Here is a 13948-nt window from a genome sequence, read left to right on the forward strand (position 1 = left end):
CATTCAGATATTTACATCAATTAGCAATCAATTTCCATGCCCAATGAAGCAAAGGGATGCCAACACCATGTTTTTTAAATTATTTTTGAAAAATTATCATGTTTTCCACTTTTCATAAATCACTTTTATTAAATTAAAGACATGAGCATACCTAATAAACTGAAAAATAATTTGCAAACCTTTCATATTGTCAATTGGATCGTAAACCTTTCATATTTTTCCATTAGATCTTGTATACCATGAAGAATACTATCATATTGTCTAATCTAGACCATTCATTATTTATTATGTTTTAAAGATTTGAAATCCATTGTTATGAAACCAGCTCAAGAAAAGATAGAAAAGATAGATCAACGCCTTAGAATTCAGCCTCTTCGAGGGGGCAACCTCCTTTACATTACATAAATGAACAATTCTTCGATGATTCAAATGACAAAACCTTCTTTCTATATATAGGAGTCTAAGGAGTCATAATATAATCCAGCCGACCTAACAATAATAATATAAAGCCACAAAAATAACAATAGAGGGATTCTATGGGGCACAATAATAACAATATGGGGGCAATAGGGGCACAACAATATTAATAAGGGGTATAACTACAATAGTAATGGGGCAATCACTAGTATTATAGGGACCCAACATGCCCCTCTCCTTCAAAAAAGTGTTGTCCTCAACGCTTGAGTAGTTCTGGATACTTCTGCATAAAATTCTCATCCTCCCATGTGGAATCTTCAGCGGATAAGTTCTTCCACTTGATAAGATACTCTGAAATTGAACGATTTCGTAGCTGTCGAGTTCTTGTTTCTGTGACTGCTTCCGGTTCCAATATAATTTTTCCTTCCTCGTCAAGTTCTGGCAATATTGTTTGAACTGGGAGCTTGTCGCCTATAACCTTCTTTAAACATGAAACATGGAAAACTGGGTGCAATCGAGAAGCTGCAGGAAGCTCCAATTTGTATGCCATAGTACCAATCTTTTGCAACACCTTGTACGGACCATAATACTTTGGTGATAATTTATTATCCTTCTTAGCTTGCTTGAGGGAAATTTGCTTATATGGTTGTAGTCGTAGGAATACCCAATCACCTACATCAAAACTTCTTTCATTGCGATGTTTATCTACCTGTTGTTTCATTCTATTCTATGCCAACACGAGGTTATCCTTTAAGAGTTGGAGGACTTTTTGTTGATGTTCGATGTGATGTTCCATTTCCTGAACCTTAGAATTTTCCCTTAAATATGATGTGATGGATGGTGGTTGATACCCATAAAGTGCCATAAATGGGGTCATTTTTGTTGATGTATGGAAGGAAGTGTTATACCACCATTCAGCCAGAGGCAACCATTTGACCCATTGTGTCTATTTATCAGATACAAAGCAACGAATATATCCTTCCAAACATTTGTTTACTATCTCAGTTTGCCCATCAAATTGAGGATGATAATATGAGATATGAGCTAACTGAGTACCAAGACAAAAAATAATTATGTCCAAAAATTTCCAGTGAAAATGGGATCTCTGTCACTTACAATAATCTTTGGGTTTCCATGTAGCTTTTGAATTATTTCCATAAATGCAGTAGAAACTGTACTGGATTTAAATGGATGTGATAATGCACAAAAGTGTGCATACTTGGTAAGTCTATCAACTACCACCATGATGACACTCTTTCCCTCAGACTTGGGTAAACCTGTGATAAAATCCATTGAAACCTCCTCCCAACGTTGGCTTGGAATGGATAAAGGTTGTAATAGACCCGGTGTCTTAATTGTTTCAACTTTATTTTGTTGGAAAACCAAACATTCAGCCACAAACTTTTGAATATCTGATTTATGGCCATCCCAAAAAAATTCCTTCTTAACCCTGTGGTAAGTTTTTAAAAATCCTGAGTGCCCTCCTAAGGGAGAAGTGTGCAATTCCATAAAAATCTTTTGTTTTAGTTGGGAATTCTTACAGAGGTATAAGCGATCATTGTACCATAACGAATCATTTTGCCAGCTAAATGTACCAGACGTACTGGAATCTTGTTGTAACTTTCGAATAAGTGCCCACACTTCTTCGTCATTCTTACATTCCTCCCTTGCTTCGTTTATCCAATCTGGTTGGATAATAGAAATGGCGCACAACAATGCTTCCACATCCTCATCCTTTCTTGAGAGTGCATCTGCCACCACATTTTGATTCCCTTTTTTGTAGATGATTTCAAAGTCACAACCCAACATCTTTGTGACCCACTTTTGTTGCTCTTCAGAGTATAATCTTTGTTGTAAAAAGTATTTAAGGCTATCATGATCCGTTTTTACCTTGAAGTGTCTACCCATTAGGTAGGGTCACCATTTCTTAAGTGCATGGAGTATTGCCAACATTTCCTTCTCATAAATAGCTTTGCTTAAAAACTTTCCCTTGATTGGACGACTTTCAAAAGTAATGGGTCTTTCATCTTGCATTAGAACAACACCAATTCCATTTCCTGAAGCATCACATTCCACAATAAAGGTTTTTGTGAAGTCCGGTGTAGCTAAGACCGGTGCTTGGCACATTGCCTCTTTAAGATGTTCAAAGGCCTTTGTTGCTTCCGGAGTCCATGAAAATGCATCTTTCTTCAATAATGTTGTTAGAGGTGCTGCTATTCTCCCATAATTCTTAACAAACTTGCGATAATACCCTGTCAACCCGAGAAATCCTCGCAGATGCTTTATGGATGTGGGGATTTTCCATTCCTTAATGGCTTTAATTTTGCTAGGGTCTACCTTAACTCCTTCATGAGTTACAATATGACCCAAATATTCCACCTCCTGGACTCCAAAGAAACATTTGGATCTTTTTGCATATAATTGTTTTTCCTTCAATAGTTGTAGCACCTTGTCAACATGTTCAACATGATCCTTCCAAGACTTGTTGTAGATTAGTATATCATCAAAAAATACTAACACAAATTTTCTAAAGAATGGTTTGAAAATTGAATTCATCAAACCTTGAAATGTTGAAGGTGCATTGGTAAGGCCAAAAGGCATGACCAAAAATTCATAATGACCCTCATGAGTTCTAAATGCTGTTTTCGGAATGTCTTCAGTCTTCATTCTGATTTGATGATATCCTGAACGAAGATCCAACTTGGTGAAGTAAATTGATCCATGCAATTCATCCAGTAATTCATCAATGACAGGAATGGGGAGCTTATCTTTAATAGTGAGCTTGTTGAGCTCCCTATAATCCAGACACATGCGCCATGATCCATCCTTCTTGTGCACCAATACTACTGGAGCAGAGAAAGAACTTTGACTCGGTTGAATTATACCAGCCTCTAGCATTTCTGCAACCATATGTTCAATTTCACTCTTTTGGACATAGGGATATCTGTACGGCCTGATGTTTGGAGGAACACTTCCTGGAATCAGATGAATAGCATGATCATGATCACGCATAGGTGGGAGACCTTTGGGAGTCTCAAATACCTTGGAATGATTGTCCAAGACTTTTTGGAGATCTGGAGAAATATATGATTCCGATGTGGAAACATCTAGCGAGCATAATTGTGCAATTACACCTCTTTGCTCCTTTTTTAGAAGCTTTGTCATACTATTAGAGCTGATTATCTTTCCTTGTTTCCCTGCAATACCCCTTAATTCAACTTCCTTTCCTTCCATAGGAAATTTGATGAAAAGTTCTTGAAAATTAAAAGCTATTGTACCCAGGGATTGTAGCCATTGGACTCCTAGTACAACATCAACACCTCCCATTGGAATGGAAAGAATTGGGCTAGTCAATACATATTCTCCCATGGATAGCTTGATATTATGGCACTTTCCAGAGAAATTTATTGTTCCTCCATTTGCAATCATCACTTGACACTCTGGTGCTGGATATAGGAATCAATTCAATTCTTTTGCTACCTTACAATGAAGAAAATTGTGGGTGCTTCTTGAATCAATCAACACCATTACTTTTTTCTTCTTGATTTGTCCTTCTATCTTGATGGTTTGAGGAGTGGTAATTCCCGCCAATGCATTACAAGATATGGTCGGATTTATTTGTTCTTCATCTAGGCTTTGTTCCTGGAGTATATCCTCTTCTTTTGACCTTTCTTGCTCCTTTTCTTCTTCCTCTTCACAATCTATGTAGAATAATTTCTTCTCAGCACATTTATGACCTTTAGTGTATTTTCTATCACACCTGTAACAAAGCCCTTTTGCTCTTTTTTCTTCCAATTGTTGTGGTGTCAACCTTATAGGTTGTGGAAGACTAGGGGCAACAAGACTTCCGTCTTTATAGTTGTGAGTGGTATGCTTCCTGGTTGCCATAATTTTGCTTTCCATTTTTCTTGCTAACCTGAATTCCTTCTCTAATGACTCAGGTTCCCAAAGGCGAACATCATGTTGGATATTATCCTTTAAAGACCCTATGAACACATCAATCCTATGCTCCTCTAGAATATCTTTTACCCTTATGTTCAATTTTTGGAACTCCTCAATGTGCTCCATTATTGAACCCTTTTGTTTGAGGCTTATCAATTGGCTAAAAAAGTGTTGCTTTTTGTATCCTCATAATGTGCTATCAATTCTTCCGTCAAAATTGCCCAAGTGATAAATGGTTTACGAGAGAAAAGCCATTGATACCATACAAACTGATTTGGTTCCAAATATAAAGTTGCCATACGTACCTTTTGAGTGTTTTGCACATTATTGAGATCGAAGAATTGCTCCATCTGTAATATCCATGTGGCAGGATCCTTCCATCAAACTTCCTCATATCGATTTTTGGAATATGGTGAGTCTTCGATCCCACATTAGCATCCATGGAATCATGATTAACATTTCTTTTGTTCTCATCATGAGTTTCCTTTAGTACCCTTTCACCCTTAGGGACCATTTCTTGTAGCAACTTATTCATATTTTTCTTCAATTCGTCCATGTCTGTCTTCAAATCTATCTTCAAATCATCCATCTTAGCTTCCACGTCAATCATCTTAGCTTCTACGCCTTTATTTAAACAGTCCATCTTAGCTTCTACACCTTTATTTAAACCATCCATCTTAGCTTCTACATCTTTCTTTAAACCATCCATCTTAGATTCTGTTCCTTTTTGTGCAAGGGACAGTTGTTGCACTTGGTCTTGTAATTTTGATATATCATGTTGCATTTCTTCCTCTTCTTCATGAGTCATTCTAGAGCTTTCAGGTTCCTTACTAGGTGTTTGCATTTTCTTTCCTTGGGGCATCAGTTACCGATAATAATTCTCTACTATGCCCTTTGAATTCCTTCAAAATAAATTTTCAAACCAAGCTTAAGAAAAAATTTAAGAAAAATCTACACACCTTTTTTCACTTTGTAGGAGCTTGATATTGCCTTTGATGTATCTCTGTACTTTCCAATAATCTAGTTCTGAATTTGTGAGCTTTAGTATCCCTCTGTGTTCTCTTTCCAATGCCACAAGTCTGACCCAAATTGGATTCTCCAAGGAAGAGTTATGTGAAATCTCCCACAGTGTCTTGCTTATAGACTAGTTCAGTAGAGCAAACGTGTACGACGTGCCACGAGTCACTGTTTCAACCTTTGGATCTAAAACATGCATACAAGAAACTGCAGTCCGTCCTCTTTCTGTACCTTCTTACGAAATTTCAATCCGATCCCCAGAGAGAAAGTTATGACGATTTTCCCCAGGTCACCTGTTTTGAATGTAATTCAGGAGTCTGCAAAAAGACCAACTTCCTCAGATCATATCTCTGCAAATATCATGCGAAAAGCTCTGAAATTCAGACACAAGGTTCAACGCGATTTCTTCACAAATGGGTTTTTCTTGCGACTTCTGAAACGTCACAGAAAAAAGTTATAGCGAAAACGCCACGATGACCTGTTTGGAGCAGCGAAACCCTAGAATCCAAAGCTATGATACCAAATGTTATGAAACCAGCTCAAGGAAAGATAGAAAAGATAGATCAACGCCTTAGAATTTAGCCTCTTCGAGGGGGCAACCTCCTTTACATTACATAAATGAACAATTCTTCGATGATTCAAATGACAAAACCTCCTTTCTATATATAGGAGTCTAAGGAGTCACAATATTATCCAGCCGACCTAACAATAATAATATAAAGCCACAAAAATAAAAATAGAGGGATTCTATGGGGCATAATAATAACAATATGGGGGAAATAGGGGCACAACAATATTAATAAGGGTATAACTACAATAGTAATGGGGTAATCACTAGTATTATAGGGACCCAACATTCAGATAACTCGCTTTAATGAAAATAGTAATATGTTTAATATGAAACCATGGTTACATGGAACCGAATTACCAGCTTCCACCTTTCTAGCAATCGAGGGAAAAGCGGATTACTTGTTAATGTTCACACTAACTTCAATTCAATTTGCGAGCTAGTTGAAACTTCACAAACATGAGAGGTGTTACAATTATATTGCAATTAGGCTTCCATGTAGAAGATTGTGTTCAACATTCAGATATTTACATCAATTAGCAATCAATTTCCATGCCCAATGAAGCAAAGGGATGCCAACACCATGTTTTTTAAATTATTTTTTGAAAAATTATCATGTTTTCCACTTTTCATAAATCACTTTTAATAAATTAAAGACATGAGCATACCTAATAAACTGAAAAATAATTTGCAAACCTTTCATATTGTCAATTGGATCGTAAACCTTTCATATTTTTCCATTAGATCTTGTATACCATGAAGAATATTATCATATTGTCTAATCTAGACCATTCATTATTTATTATGTTTTAAAGATTTGAAATCCATGCTGCCCAATTTCAATATAGACCACGTCTATCAATGTAAATATTATTTTTAAACTAAAAGTTTTTTTTATTCCATTATAATAGATGACCCAACATTTATGTCGTGCAAAATTACTACCTTACAAAGTGTTAGAGTTTATGTTTTTCAATGCATCATTTCCTTATGAGCTAACTATGGTGAGTTGTAAGCTCACATGGTTATCCTTAATCATGGTCATGGTTATCCTTAATCGACATTGGACCTCCTCTGCTACTATATAATAGAGGTCATTTATGTACTTTTACATAACATTGTGAGTAATATAATACTCTTACATAATATCAGAGCAAGTGATTCTTGTCCTACTGAATTATTTTTGAGTTTATTAAATTATTTATGATCTGAATGGAGTTTTTGTTTTAGTGAAGTCTTTAAATCTACAGATTTAGTCTAAGTGGTGATGGTTTCTCACTTATTTCTTAAACATTTGTATATCTTAAATGATTTTTTTTTGTTTCTAATTGTGAATCAATGGATTTCGCATTTGTTTAACTTCAAATCTTATTTTTATAGGTATTTAATTTGATCTTGTGTGCTCAACTCAGATAGGAGTTTTATCAAACATACGACATCTTGATCAACATTTAATATGTGTTGTCGACTCTCAGATTTGTACATGGAACCCATGATGGCATGTGGATGATCGATCCCACCTCATATCATGTTGTTTTTTGACACATAAAAGCATCGTCGAGAACTACACTCCCATGTTGTATACTCCATTCCTCTAAGTTATACGTCATTTAAATCTCTTCTCTATTTTTTACATAACATTTTGGTCTGAGAATGAAGTTTTCATGATCATTTATTGTTAATCAAATGAGACTCATTCTTTGTCTTCTTTCTTCTTTATTTGCTCCCTATGTTTTAGTTAAGGGAGGATGTTAGAGTTGGTCTTTTCCAATACATCATTTCCTTATGAGCTAACTATAGTGAGTTGTAATCTCACATAGATATTTGTATGTGCCCAACTATCATGGTTATCATTAATTGACACGTGTTATATAATGGAGGTAATCTATATACTTTTACACAACATTGTGAGTAATATAATACTCTTACACTAAGTTTAAAATATATGAGTGAAAATTACTCCCTTACAAAGTCAAAAGTTTATAAGATTATGGTATCACTATGAAGGTGATTTTATATGAGGAGAATACATACATAGAGGCCATACAAACACAAGATCTCCATTCTTGTAATGTAGGAAAATACAATTTTCTCAAACGTCAATAAATCAACAATGTAAAACTTGTGATACCTATTCCAACAAAAAAACATTTTTTTGCATTTTTTCGAGTATAATTATCCATATGAATAAATTAATAAAAATATTTATTCAATTCATGTGTTAATTAATTAACATTTTATATTTAATTGAAATAAATTATAATTCATATGTGAATTAATTAACATTTTTAAACTATAATATACTAATTTAACTAAATTCAAATAGATGTCTTGGTAATATGATTTTTATAGTGTGTGAGATTTATGGTTGGGTGTTCATATACATTCATTTACAATTATTGGTAACGAAGTATATTAATCAACTCATTCTTGTGTTGTTTTTCATTTATCTATGATATTTTATAGTATATGAGATTTATGGTTGGGTGCTCATATACATTTATTGGTGAATAAGTATATTAATCCACTCATTCTTGTGTTGTGTTCCATTTATCTGTGATTTTGTTGGCATTATGACACAGGTTTGGCACTATGGCACAGGTGTTGTCCTTGATGGAAACTCACTCAAAGGGCAGATCACAGTTCAGGCTCTCATAATGAAAGAAAAATCGCGTATACACGCGGGTGTACCGATCAAAAGGCGCGTCTAAGTATGCACACACTTTCATGCAAAGAAAAGTGCGTACATGTGGAAAAACTTATGGTTGGTCCATGGTATTTAGTCCGACATATTTGAACCTTTGGTTTTGGTCCTTGGTATTGCATCCAAAGTGTTGAACCTAGGTATTGAGTCCCTAGTATTATATCTCTATGGTTTTGGACCATGGTTTGAGTAAGGCCTAAGTCTATAAAAAGGGAAGGAGATCATTTGGCAAGGCATGAACTGAAGGATTGAATATCTTATGAAGAGTAAGATCTAGAATACTGTCATTGGGTTATGATGCATAACTAGATCTGAATCAAGGAGGAACCTAAGCACAAGGAGAAGGATAAGTTCTATTGATGGGTCAAGATCTTAAGGCGGTTTGAAGAGAAGTATCTTTATGTAATTTTTGATCAGTTATATTTGGCGCATGACATGATCTATAAATATGATAATCTGGGTATAACTAATGTCTGAATAAGTAAAAAGGATGAATTATCTTTTATAGATCTGTACACAGGTTCAACGTAGTAGAGGCGCGCATACACACTGGTTCACTAACTTAAGACAACATATATGCAGGATGGCCTTGATACAGAAGCATATGCATGTAGGTTCCACATATTGAAGTAGCGTATATCTCATGAAATATGTTTTAGCTGCTTCTGTTTATTGTTGCAGTGTTCTGGGTTCAGAATTGGTGTTTGGTTACTGGTACTATTTTCTATTTACAACATTATGAGAAGTTATTGGTTGATTCAGTATTTGTTTGTACAAAGGAGTTTGGTTAATGCAGATATACTTGATGCTTGATTGATATTCATGGATCCAGTCTGCAAATTTATGAAATGTGGTCCCTGGAAGAAGAGAGAAGGTTGTAGCCTTCTGTAGGTCAGCACCTACGTACTAGTACCTCAGCTAGTACAAGAGCTAAGGGGGTTGTAGCTCCCTTCCAGGAGAAGCTGGAGAATGAGAGAAGGTAGTAGCCTTCTACAGGTAGTAGCCTACGTACTGGTATAAGACTGTACTAGTATAGAAAAATTGTAAAAAGAAGTTTCTAATTGAAAGAAGATAGAGACGAATTGCAGCAAGTGATTTTCACCCACATTGGGTTTCCACCTTATATCTTGTGTTCTTATGTGTGATTGTATGTTCTGTTTTACTGTTCCTTGTTACTGTTCATGTGGTTTGATGCACAGATTAATGATCAACATTTGAAGAATAATTTAAATTACAAGTCTGCTTATATACACTTGTTTCCTTAACTGAAGTTGCGTACATACGCGGCATTTACTAACTAAAGTAGCGTATACAAATCTAATTGTGAAATGAAAAAGAATTGACCAGATAATACTGATTCACCCCCCCCGCCCTTCGTATTATTTCCAACAATTGGTTTCAGAGCAGGTCCTTCAGAAGAAGCTTGATCGCTTGAAGGAAGATCCATCGTCATGAGAAATTACGATAAAGAAGCATCAAGAAGGCCACCAATTTTTGATGGGAGCAATTTTGTCTATTGGAAGGTAAGAATCACAACATATCTTCAATATCTTGGTACAAAAGTCTGGGATATCGTGGAAACAGGATACACATTTCCATCAGCAACCCCTACAGATATGGCTGGTAAGAAGCAGTATGATACAAATGCAAAGGTTGTCAATACTCTGTTAGGGAGTCTATCTCAATTAGATTTCATCAAGGTTATGCAGCTCAAAACCACAAAAGAAATATGGGACAAGATTGTTCTGACCTATGAAGGAGATGATCAGGTAAAACGAGCAAAACTACAAACTCTCAGAATTCAATGTGAAAATCTCAGAATGTACAATGATGAAAGTGTGGCTAACTATTTCCTATGTATAGATGAGATTGTTAATTGTATGAAAATGTTGGGTGAAGAAATAAAAGAAGTTGTTTTGATTGAAAAGGTTCTAAGATCTTTGTCTTCTAAGTTTGAATCAAAAGTTTCTGCGATAGAAGAAAAATAGAATCTATAGAGCCTTACCATGTCACAGCTACACGGAATCCTAACCACTTACGAAATGAGAAAATGGGGACCATCAAACAAGAGAGAAGTCGCATTCAAAGCCTCAGGAAAAGGAGATTACAATGACTTAGGACATATTTCAGAAGAAGAGGAAGAATCAAATTTTGTTAAGAACCTTCAACGGGTTTCTGGAAGATTCAGAGGTAAGCTACCTTTCAAATGTTTTGCTTGTGGAAGAGTCAGTCACTATGCTGCCAAATGTCCTCATAAAGATAAGCTTGACAAAGTAAGGAACCAGTTAGATGGAACAGAAAACAGAATGTAAGTAAGAAGAGCTATTACACACATGAAGACAGTGATGGACTTTCAAATAGTGATGAATATGAACAAGGTAATGATTATAGAATTTTGATGGATTTTGAAGATGATGATTTCTTGGATGATATAGATGAAGAAGGTCTTTATGAAGAAATTTCTAAACTCTGAATTTTCTTAGAAGAGAAAAATATGATTATAGATACTCTGACATTCCAACTTGCTGAAATGGAGAAACAAAATGAAAAGTTAGAATGTGAAATTGTGGGACTTAGAAAGGACATTGAGAAAACGAAAGCTCTTAATCTTAAATTTTCTAAAGGATCTGAACTTTATATGAGATTATCAATCAAGACGGGTCTTGGGTATACTAAAGAAACATCTCAAGCACAAAAGCCAACTACCTCCAAAAGTTATCTTGAAATTGCAAGGAGAAGTGAACAGGTTGACAATTGACAACAAAGGCACAATGAAGATCACCAAGTAAATCAGGGACAATTTACTTCAAGAATGAACATAAATCACCAAGTAAATCGAGGGCAATCTACTTCAAGGATGAACATAACCTACAACCAACCATAGGTAAATCATTCTCAATTTACCTCAAGAATGAATGGCTATTACAATGGAAGGTTTGATGATCACATGAACTTCTTCAATGGCCAATGTTTCTCCTGTCATAACTTTGGACATAAAACAGCTCAATGCGTTGCCTACAAGACCATCATGACCAGAGAAGCACGAAATCAAAGGAGTGTGACTAGAATCATGAAAAGAACCTACAATAACTTTTCTGCTCTTGAAAATGAAATAGAATGTTCTATCTGTAACAACTTTGGTCATGAAGATTCTAAATGCAGGAGTAGGTTTCCGCAAACAACTCAGAAGGAGCAAGCTTCATTGAGCCCCAAAACATGGAGGAAGAAAGAACCGCAACCAGAAAGATGTGGCATAGCCTTATATGTGGAAGGACAGGAAAACCAGTGGTACATCAACAGTGGATGCTCTAAACATATGACAGGTGATAAAGAAAAACTTCAATCATATAGCACCTTAGAAAAGGAAAAGAAGGTCTCATTTGGAAATGACACCCCTGCATTCATAAAAGGTAAAGGTTCTGTTGTTTTGAAAGAAAAGGTCAAAGCTAGGAATGTTATGTATGTTGATGGCTTAAAGCATAATCTATTAAGTGTCAGTCAAATGTGTGATCAAGGAAACGAGGTAGTATTTTGATCAAATGGATGTATTGTTTGTGAGCTTGATACAAGAGAAACAGTGATCAAAGGCATAAGAACTCCAAATAATTTATACATACTCAAGGGAGGACAACAACAATGCTTCTTAGCAAGAATGATGAACACTGGCTATGGCACAGAAGATTAGGGCATCTAAGCTTCTCTTTGATAAGGAAAGCATGTAAATATCAAGCGGTTCGTGATCTCCCTGACATCAAAATTCTAGACAATACAATATGCAAATCATGTCAGTTTGGTAAGCAAACCAGAACTAATTTCCATGAGAAGGAAGGATCAACTAGTAGGCCACTTGAACTTGTCCATACTGATGTATGTGGTCCATCTAGGAAAAGGTCACCTCAAGGAGAAGAATACTTTATATTTTTCATTGACGACTTTTCCAGGATGTGTTGGTTAGAACTTATGAAGCATAAAAACGAATCTTTCAAAAAGCTCAAAGCATTCAAAGCCTTGGTTGAAAATGAATCAGATCACAGAATCAAATGCCTCAGGTCTAATAGAGGTGGGGAATTTACCTCGGATGAATTTTTCGATTTTTGTGAAGAACATGGAATAAGAAGGGAATTCTCTGCTGCAAGGACTCCTCAGCAAAATGGAGTAGTTGAAAGGATGAACAGAACGGTTCAACAAATGGCTCGTGCTATGCTTGATGATTCTGGAACTCCCGTAACCTTCTGGGGTGAAGCCGCATTTGCTGCAGTTACTATTCTCAACAAGACAAACTTTCGGGTAAACAGCACTCAGACTCTTCATGAACTTTGGTATGGTAAGACTCCCACGGTAAAATACTTCAAAATTTTTGGAAGCAAATGCTACATCAAAAAGATTGATGAAAACCTTGGCAAGTTTGAACCTAGAGCAGATGAAGGCATTCTCCTTGGTTACTCTCCCCACAACAAAGCATATAAGTGTTACAATAAAAGACTTGGAAATATTGTTGAAAGTATTGATGTAGTGGTTGATGAAGAAGGAAACACTCCTAGGCAAATAAAATTTGAAGACTTCGAAGATGATGAGGACTATCCTTCAACATCAAATCAGATTCATGATGGAGAAGAAACCCATGAGGCACCAAAAGAATAGATAAGGATAGAAGAAAAGACTCCATCCAAGTACGTTCAGAAGAGTCATCCAGAAACACAAATTTTGGGACAGAAAGAAGCAGGTGTACGAACAAGGAGAACCATTTCAAAATCTTCAAGCTATATAGCATTGCTCTCCTCCATTGAACCACAAAATGTAAGAGAGGCATGAAAAGATGAATGCTGGGTCAAGGCCATGAAGGAAGAACTCGAGCAGATTGAAAAGAATAACACTTGGGAGTTGGTTCCTAGACCAAAAGATAAGAATGTCATAGGAACAAAATGGATATTCAAAAAAAAGTTGAATGAAAATGGAGATGTTATTAGAAACAAGGCTAGAATTGTTTATAAAGGGTATTCTCAACAAGAAGGAATAGATTTTGAAGAAACTTTTTCTCCAGTTGCTAAACTTGAGGCCATAAGAATGTTCCTTACTCTTTCTAGCTTTCAAAAGTTCAAATTATTTCAAATGGACGTGAAGTCTGCCTTTCTGAATGGAGACTTGGATGAAGAAGTGTATATTGAGCAACCAGATGGGTTTATTCTTGGAAATGATCCTAAACTTGTATGCAGACTGAAAAAGGCTCTCTATGGCCTTAAACAAGCTCCAAGGGCTTGGTATTATTGGTTGGATAAGTACCTCCATCAACAAGGTTTTAC

This window comes from Pinus tabuliformis, chromosome 6, assembly GCF_031772625.1.
Source record: "Pinus tabuliformis cultivar Carrire ecotype Pingquan chromosome 6, CPIR1, whole genome shotgun sequence".
NCBI classification, from domain to species: Eukaryota; Viridiplantae; Streptophyta; class Pinopsida; order Pinales; family Pinaceae; genus Pinus; species Pinus tabuliformis.